At 38.6% G+C, this 7,698-nt stretch overlaps 1 protein-coding gene across 2 annotated transcripts in view; it reads right to left on the bottom strand.

Moving 5' to 3' along the window:
* NUDT9 (nudix (nucleoside diphosphate linked moiety X)-type motif 9) overlaps window positions 1-7,698 on the bottom strand; it is a 37,827-nt gene that overhangs the window by 29,135 nt on the left and 994 nt on the right. The window contains exon 1 of one of the 2 annotated variants that reach the window (XM_010833786.1): window positions 1,249-1,360. The exons of the other annotated variant lie outside the window; for it this stretch is intronic. The gene's annotated coding sequence lies outside the window, so the exon portion shown is untranslated. Of the gene's footprint in view, window positions 1-1,248; window positions 1,361-7,698 lie in introns of those variants that run through there. 2 annotated transcript variants of the gene reach the window in all.

The following is a 7,698-nucleotide window of genomic DNA, read 5'->3' as shown; positions in this document are numbered from 1 at the left end:
CCATTAAAAAAAAAAAAAAAATAAGCTAATGGTCTAACACAGCAGTCCCCAAGCTTTTTGGCACAAGGAACTGGTTTCGTGGAAGACAATTTTTACACCGATCAGGGTGAGGGGGCAGGGATGGATAATTCAGGCCTGGTGGTAATGGGAGTGACTGAGGTGGGGAACAGTTCAGGTGGTAATACAAGCAATGGGAAACGGCAGGTGAAGCTTCACTTGCTTGCGCACTGCTCACCTGCTGTGTGACCCAGTTTCCAATAGGGCCTGGGGGTTGGGGATCTCTGGTCTAACATACATATGTAAAAAATTAATGACAGAAATAGCACAAAAGAAGAAAAGGAAATGGAGATACACTGTTGTTAGGTTCCTACACTGTACTCAAATTAATGTAGTATTACTTGAAGCCAGACTCTGATAGAGGTACATATTATAAACTTTAGAGTAGGAGTTCCTGATGATTCCAGTAGTTAAGAAACCACCTGTCAGTGCAGGGGACATGGGTTCAATCCCTGGTCCAGGAAGATTCCATATGCCATGGAGCAACTAAGCCCATGCTCTACAACTACTGAAGCACACACACTCACAAGCCACAGCTACTGAGCCCACGTGCTACAACTAGTGAAGCCCACGCACTCCAGAGCCGTGCTCTGCAACAAGAAAAGCCACCATAATGAGAAGCCCAGGTACCAGAACTAGACAGGACCCCTGCTTGCTGCAACTAGAGAAAACCTGCGTGCAGCAACAAAGACCCAGTACAGCCAAAAATAAAAGTAAATATTTTTTTTTCAAAGCACTTTAGAGTAAAATAAGTGTAGAGCTAAAATAATTAGATACTATATACACAAAAAGGAAAACAAAAAACTGAAACTTAACCTTTACACCATACCATACACAAAAATCTTTCATTTCTCCTCCTGACTAAAAATGTAAATGCCTTCTCATTATTCTTAAAGATCAAAATTCCTAATGGCCCTAAATTAGGGTCTCTAATATGACAGAGGGGATTCTGAGAACAGTTCCCTTCTCCTGCTCTCACAATAATGATTAGTCCTACTTGAGATAAATGGCCAATGGGAAAAACACTAACGTGATGGGGTGTTGAAATAAGTCAAATCCATGTGCCTTTTGATATCATACATACAGTGAGAAGTACACAGCAATCATTTCTGAGGATTCCTTATAAGAATATACGATCAGAGTCTAGATATAAGGAAATACAGGACACACTCACATTAAGGGATATCTTACATAATAAAGGTCCATACGTTTTAAATCGCTATGGTCATGAAAGATAAAAGTTGAAGGAACTCATCCAGATAGAGACCATGAAAACGAAGTGCAATCAACAATCCTGGGTTATCTCCTGAATCATGTAAAAAAAAAAAAAAAAAAAAAGGACAAGTATTGAAATGTGAATGGGGTAGGACAAATAATTTTTTAAAAAACTTATTTATTTACTCCCGACAAGGAATCAATGGCTTCACCGATAAATTTTATTAAACATCTGAGGAAGAATTAACACTAACACTCCTCAAATGCTTCCCAAAAAACTGAAGAGGAGTGAATACTTCCAAATTCTATGAGATCAGCATTATTACCCTGATACCAAAGCTAAACAAAGATACTACCAGAAACTACAGACCAATATCCCTGAAAAATATCAATGAAAAAATCCGCTACGAGACAGCAGTGAACGTGACTTCCCTGGTGGTACAGTGGGTAAGAATCCACTTGCCAATGCAGGGGACACAGGTCTGATCCCTGGTCCAGGAAGATTCTGCATGCCAAGGAGCAACTAAAGCCCACGAGCCACAACTGCTGAACCCACATGCTACAATTACTGAAGCCCATGCACCCAACAAAGGGTGCCCCCCACTCACTACAACTAGAGAAAGTCCATGCACAGCAACAAAGACCTGGCACAACCAAAAATTAGTGAATAAATAATTTTTTTAAAAAAGATAGTAGTGAACGGACTTCAGCAACACATTAAAAGGATTATACATCATCATCAAGTGGGATTTATTCCTGAAATTCAAGAACAGTTCAACATACAAACATAAACCAAAGTAACATATCACATTAAAAGAATGAAGGAAAAAAGCATGTGATACTCTCAACTGATGCCCAAAAATGTCTCTGTCAGACAAATGCTGTATGGTATCACTTATATGTGGAATCTAAAATATGGCACAAATAAACATATCTACTAAACAGAAACAGACTCAGACTTGAACAGACTTGTGGTTGCCAACAGGGAGACGGAGGGGGAGAGGGAAGGAGTAGGAGCTTGGGATTAGCAGATGCAAACTGGTATATATAACATGGATAGACAACCAGGTCCTACTGTAGGGCACTGGGAACTATACTCAATATCCTGTGATAAACCCTAATGGAAAAGGAATATGAAAAAAGATACATACGTGTGTGTGTGGGTATACAGGCCGATAGGATACAATAGAGAGCCCAGACATAAACCCTTACATGCATAGTCAGATGATTTTCAAAAAAGGGTGTCAACTCTCAAACGGGAAAGGACAGCCCTTCCAACAAATGGTGCTGGGAAGGTTAGATACCCACATGCAAACAGATGAAGATGGACCCATAGCTTACATATACACAAACATTAACTTGAAATGGATCAAAGACCCAAACATTAAGACCTAAAACTAAAAAACTCTTAAAAGAAAACATAGAGGGAGATTTCATGACATTGAATTTGGCAATGATTTGTCAGATATGACTGAAAGCACGAGCGACAGAAGAAAATCAGTAAATCAGACTGTATCAACACGAAAACATCTGTGTATCAAAGGACACAATCAACGGAGTGAAAAAAGCAAATCACAAACTATACTGCAGATGACATTCAAAGGGCTAGTAACTATAATATATTGAGTTCGTATAAACTGACAAAGGCTGACCTGGAATACGAAACTGGGCAGATTATGACCAATCAAAAAGAGCAGATCCAACTGGCTAATAAACATTAAAAGACAGTTATAATCACTAGCAATTAAAGAAATGAAAATTTAAGTAATCTTAAATTCTTTTTTCCATCTAGACTAACAAACCTTTAAAAAGGTAACACCATCTCCCAAACATTGCTGGTAGAGATGTGAACTGCTACAGCATTTCTGTAAAGTAATTTGGCAATAAAGATGAATATACTTACACCCTGCAACTCAAGTAATTTCATTCCACTAATCTATCCCATAAAAATGAAATAACCAATTATACATACAAAAAGTGTTTATTTCAGCAATGTTTAATGGGAATTAAAGGAAATGCCCAATAATGTAAGGATGGCTCAGTAAATATTAGAACAGCTACACCACGGGATGACTATTAAGTAGCTATTAGAAATAATGACATCAAGTGACAGTATTTTCATACGATATTGTTGAAAATGAAAAGGAAGATGCAAGAAAGTGTGTATAGTATGATCCCATCTTACACAGAAATGGTAGAAAAAATAAAGAAGATATATTTAAGAGTATGTACACAATGTATTCATTTTTTCACTGCTGCCATAACAAATTTCCCCAAATTCAGCAGCTTAAAACTATACAAATTTATTATCTTATTATCTTTATCTCCAGGTCAGAAGTCAGATAAAAGTCTTACTGGGCTAAAATCAACATGTAGACAGGGCTGCAAGACTTTGATGTAGCCAGCAAGGCTTTCATTCAGATTTCATAGAGAGATCAGAAGCTGATCTAACAGAGTTCAGTACCACCAATCCCGATATAAATTTACTTTTTACTTCTGTTTTATTATTTCCTAGCACAGTTTATTTTCTAAACAATTTTATTTTCAATCAACTTCAGAACAATTAAGGGACCTACAGTTCTAAGAAGTAAAGTAAAAGTTAGTCATGAGAAACAAGGTTTCTTGTTTCTCATAAGATAAGAAAAATCTCAACCAACCAACCAACCCTTACACCTAAAGGAACTAGAAAATGAAGAACAAACAAAACCCAAAGCTAGTAGAAGCAAAGAAATCATAAAGACCAGAACAGAAATAAAAGAAACAGAGACTAAAAAACAACAGATAAATGGAACAGAAAAGAAAACCCAGAAATGAACCCACACTTATATGGGCAATTAATCTACAACAGAGGAGGCAAGAATACACAATAGGGAAAGGTAGCCTTTTCAACCAGAGAAGGCGATGGCACCCTACTCCAGTACTCTTGCCTAGAAAATCCCATGGATGGAGGAGCCTGGTAGGCTGCAGTCCATGGGGTCGCGAAGAGTCGGACACGACTGAGCAACTTCACTTTCACTTTTCACTTTCATGCACTGGAGAAGGAAATGGCAACCCACTCCAGTCTTCTTGCCTGGAGAATCCCAGGGACAGGGGAGCCTGGTGGACTGCCATCTATGGGGTCGCACAGAGTCGAACACGACTGAAGCGACTTAGCAGCAGCCTTTTCAACAGATGCAAAAGAAACAAACCAGATTACTCTCTCACACCATGCACAAAAATAATTTCAAAATGAATTAAAGACTTAAATGCAAGATCTGAAACCATAAAACCTCTAGAAGAAAACATAATCAGTACATTCTTTGACATTGGTCTTAGCAAGATTTTGGGGGGTATGTCTCCTCTGGCAAGGGAAACAAAAGCAAAAATAAACAAATGGGACATTAAACTAAAAAGCTTTTGTGCAGCAAAGGAAACTACCAACAAAACAAAAAGGCTGCCGACTGAATGGGAGAATATACTTGCAAACAATATATCTGATACTTGGTTAATATCTAAAACATACAAAGAACTTACATAATACAACACTAGAAAAAACAAACAACCCAACTTAAGAAATGGGTGGAAGCTCCAAATACATATTTTTTTCAAAGAGGACATAGAGATGACCAATAGGAACATTAAAATACGCTCAACATCACTTTTCACTTTCATGCATTGGAGAAGGAAATGGCAACCCACTCCAGTGTCCTTGCCTGGAGAATCCCAGGGACAGGGGAATCTGGGGGGCTGCCGTCTACGGGGTCACACAGAGTCGGACATGACTGAAGAGACTTAGCAGCAGCAGCAACATCACTAATCATCACAGAAATGCAAATCAAAACCCACCTCATACCTGTCAGAATGGCTATTATAAAAAAAACAACAAATAACAAGTGTTGGTGGGGTTGTGGGGAAAAGGGAACCCTTGTACACTACTAATGGGAATGTAAATTGATGCAGCTACTGTAGAAAACAGTAGAGATTCCTTAAAAAAATTAAAAATATAACTACTATATGATCCACCAATTCTACTCCTGAATATTTATCTAAAGAACATAAAAAGACTAATTAGAAAAGATGCATGCACCCCCATATTCACAGCAGCATTATTTACGACAGCCAAGATATGGAAGTAGCCTAACTGCCCATCAATAGGTGAATGGATAAAGATATCATGCACACACAACACATAATGGAATATTACTCAGCTATTTTAAAAAAAAGGAAATATTTCCATTTGTGATGACATGGTTAGACCTAGAGGGTATTATGCTAAGTGAAATGTCAGAAAAAAGAGAAAGACAACTACTGTATGATTCTAATATGCGGAACCTAACCTAACAAAACAGAAACACAGTCATAGATACAGAGAACAAACAGGTAGTCACCAAAAGAGAGGACAGCAGGGGGTGGAAAGAAGTAGAAAGGGATAAGATGAAAAGGTACAAACTTCTAGGTACAAAATAAATGCATTATGTGTATGAAATGTAAGGTGTGGAGAGTAACTGTTATCCCTGTATGGTGACATATGGTAACTAAACTCACCCTGGAGATCACGTTAAGATGTATGGAAATATCAAATCACCACGTTGTATAACAGGAACTAACACAGTGTTATATAGGTCAATTATACTTCAAAAAACTAACTCATAAGGATTGTGGAGGGCAGCGGGGAACTGGGTAAAGGTGGTCAAAAGGTCCCTACAACTTTCCAGTTATAAGATAAATAAGTACTAGGGATATAATGTACAACATGATGTATACAACTAATACTGCTCTATATTATATATAAAGTAATCCTAAGAGTTCTCATCACAACGAAAATTTTTTATTCTACTTCTTTAATGTTGTGTCTATAGGAGACGATGGATGTTCACTAAACTTATTGTGACAATCATTTCATGTTTGTGTTGCAAATCATTATGATATACACATTACTCTTATACAGCGCTATACATCAATTTGATCTCAATAAAACTGGAGGGAAAATAAATTTCATATTACACATACATAGGTTAAAACCAAATCTATATACTAAGTCTTCAAACAAAGAATTCATCAATTTTTGTTTTTATTCCGTTTGTTACATTTTATACATAACTGCATTATACACAAACTTTACTTTTAGACCTTCATAGACAAGGAGAAGACTCTTGAGAGTCCCTTGGACTGCAAGGAGATCCAACCAGTCCATCCTAAAGGAGATCAGTCCTGGGTATTCATTGGTAGGACTGATGCTGAAGCTGAAACTCCAATACTTTGGCCACCTGACGCAAAGAGCTGATTCATTTGAAAAGACCCTGATGCTGGGAAAGATTGAGGGCAGGAGGAGAAGGGGACAACAGAGGATGAGATGGTTGGATGGCATCACCGACTCAATGGACATGGGTTTGGGTGGACTCCGGGAGTTGGTGATGGACAGGGAGGCCTGACATGCTGCGGTTCATGGGGTTGCAAAGAGTCAGACACGACGGAGCAACTGAACTGAACTGAAGTCAAATCAGAGTGAAATCAATTCTAGTAAAAGTATTAGAAGGCTTCATTAAAATGTCCCCAGGATCTCCTTCACTCCTTTGATACGCAAACCATTCTTGCTTGAAACACTATGCTTTCATTGGTTTTGTCAACTTTTTTTTTTTTTAAACAAGAGCATTATGTCTTTTATTTTCCACATACCAGTCCCTCTGTGCTTTGAGGAAAGTAACAAAGGATTCTACCTGCTTTTTTAATACTTTTGTTTTTTTAAAGTTTCAGCTTCACAGCAAAATTGTGCAGAAAATAAAAGAGCTCCCATGTAAACCCAGCTTCCTCACCACAAACACAAAAAACCCCAACACCACCACCACCATGTCCCACCAGAGAGTTACATTTGAAATAAAGTGAAGTTGCTCAGTTGTGTCCGACTTTGCAACCCCATGGACCGTAGTCTACCAGGCTCCTCCATCCATGGGATTTTTCAGGAAGAGTACTGGAGTGGGTTGCCATTTCCTTCTCCAGGGATGTTCCCAACCCAGGGATCAAACCCAGGTTTGCAAGCAAACACTTTACTGTCTGAGCCACCAGGGAAGTTAATACCTTTCAAATAAGGGGGCCGAAACATCCTACATGAGCAGTGGGACAGTAACCACAGAAATCAGCCCTCTCTCCCTCCTCATCCTACAAACAAAAAGTCTGTAGTACTTGTTGATCCCCAGGACAAAACCAAAATGTAAAGAAAAGGGCTGGAACCTCTATGGTCAATTAGGTATTAAAGAACACAGCAGAAACTTCGGCTTAATATCTGTACAGTTCACACTGAGGAAATAAAGTTGAGGCAGCTACAGTCAGCAGGGAAATTTGCTCCTCAAGTGTAAAGTCTGGACCAGAAGAGGAAGGGGACGATTCCAGCCTGTCCACCTGTTGCTACTTGCTCACACACCCTCAACCGAAACCTTCCAGTCCAGAGGG

Source organism: Bison bison, unplaced genomic scaffold, assembly GCF_000754665.1.
Source record: "Bison bison bison isolate TAMUID 2011002044 unplaced genomic scaffold, Bison_UMD1.0 scf7180017863888, whole genome shotgun sequence".
NCBI classification, from domain to species: domain Eukaryota; kingdom Metazoa; phylum Chordata; class Mammalia; order Artiodactyla; family Bovidae; genus Bison; species Bison bison.
Note: the sequence above shows the minus strand (reverse complement) of the source record. Positions and strands in the feature narration are given on the sequence as shown.